Genomic DNA, 1,903 nt, shown 5'->3' on the forward strand with positions numbered 1-1,903 from the left:
TGTGATGCTGTCATGGACAAAGGCCCCCTAACACACTCTAAAATTCCCAATGCCCATCTGCGTGTACACATGTCGCTGCGCGCTGCGTGTACACATGTAGCTAGCAGCGCAGCGCCGCGCCGGTGGTCCCTTCTCTCTACTACACGGCAACTCCACGCACCTGTGGGTCTACCTGGCTGCGCTGGGAGGGTAGGAATGTACCCCCAATGAATATTCCACAAATAAGACTCCTTTTAGGGATTTCTTGAGAAATGGGGGTTACCATTTTCCTACTGCATTTCTTTTGTTACTGACCCAATTGCGACCGCGGGTTACGGGGTACTTGCGGGTTCTTACGTCATTTTTGTTTCACAGCGTGGCGAACACAAATGTAATTGAAGTTCGGATTTTTCAACCACCAAACCAATATTCAAAGTTTTAACATACATAAAAAGATATAACTTCCAGTTCTACTTTTTTATACAATTTCTGTATCATTCGCTTTTCTGTATCATCTGATCACTCATTCACCTCGCTCACGTGCGTTTCACCTACTGACGCCGCGCCACTCCGCATCGCGGTCAAGAAGAGGCTTGTTTATGAGGGTATTGTGCCAGTGGATGAATGGTGGACCCGTGCTTAAGGTTTTTTTCTTGAAAAAGTCACTCATTCGGGGCACATACCTCTCTGTGAGAATACCCCCGGGTTTTGCAACTCACTGCTGAACTTTAAACGAACTAATATTTACTTTTCGTTTTCATTATGATCAGCAGCAGCATCAGTAATAGTAGTAGCAGGAGGAGGAGGAGTTTACAAAATGAACATTTATTCATACTCAAGTCCCTGAATACTAAAAGAATACACAAGGGAACTCAATATGAATAGCAAAAAGCACAACTAAAATGATTATAGGACTATTACTCGGATAAAATTCACGAAAAGAAAAAAGGCTTAAAAACTTTACGATCACGAAAGAGTTTACAAACGTTAACATCGGTAAACTGCTGTTGACAGAAAGCACATGGAAAATGTCAAACTAAAAGTAATGAAAATCAGAAATTCAGAAAAAGTTGGTAACTGTTTACTCCGCAAATTGTATTACCCGGTAAAGGGAAACAGTCGTCGGAACTGCGCCTGTGCGAGTTTCTGGTTTACAATGTATTTCGTGCACGATATCAAGATGCACGTGCATCTCATCATCATAGCTGCAACATTTAAATTATACGATGAAGATTATACAGTTACATGTATGTTTTAACTTTCATCAATCCATCAATCACCATCGTACCATGGATACAGTGCTTACATCGGTCGTATGGGTCCCATTCCACCTTTGGAGCGCAGCGGTTCCAACGACTGTATCCCTTTAAGTCCATATTGAAATGAATAAGTCTGTATTTTTTGTCACTTTATATAGTGTTCAAATTCTTGAAGTAACCATATCTGTATGCGGGTCTTAAAACCTCTAGGGGATCAACTGGATCAATAAATTGCATTTTATTTCTTCTCGCAAGATGAATGGCTAGTTTCGCAATGGACGTCACATATATGAAAAGGGAAATGGCACGTCTATTGACTGAAGATGTCGTTTTTCCTTATGGTTTGATGAAATGCCAGGAAATAGGGTTGGTTCCATTGGTAGCACTGAGAATTAAACATGGAAGTTTTTCTTGTGATGAGCTCCAATAAACGGCTGTACTTTCAGACACTCAACATGTGGGAATGATCCATGTCACTAAGTGGGCAAGTAGAATTCAAACGAGGACCAGCAGGAGGAGGGAAGTTTCCTGCGGTGGTAGATCCATCCATAACACGCCACGAGTAGTCGCCCTCTTATATTGGTGATCGGTGAAGTTTAGCAAGATTGATGTGTGGTTTTACGGTATCTGATAAACTAAGGATCTGAAGGATGTCCCCGTCCGGT

Source organism: Ptychodera flava, chromosome 19 (assembly GCF_041260155.1).
Source record: "Ptychodera flava strain L36383 chromosome 19, AS_Pfla_20210202, whole genome shotgun sequence".
NCBI lineage: Eukaryota > Metazoa > Hemichordata > Enteropneusta > Ptychoderidae > Ptychodera > Ptychodera flava.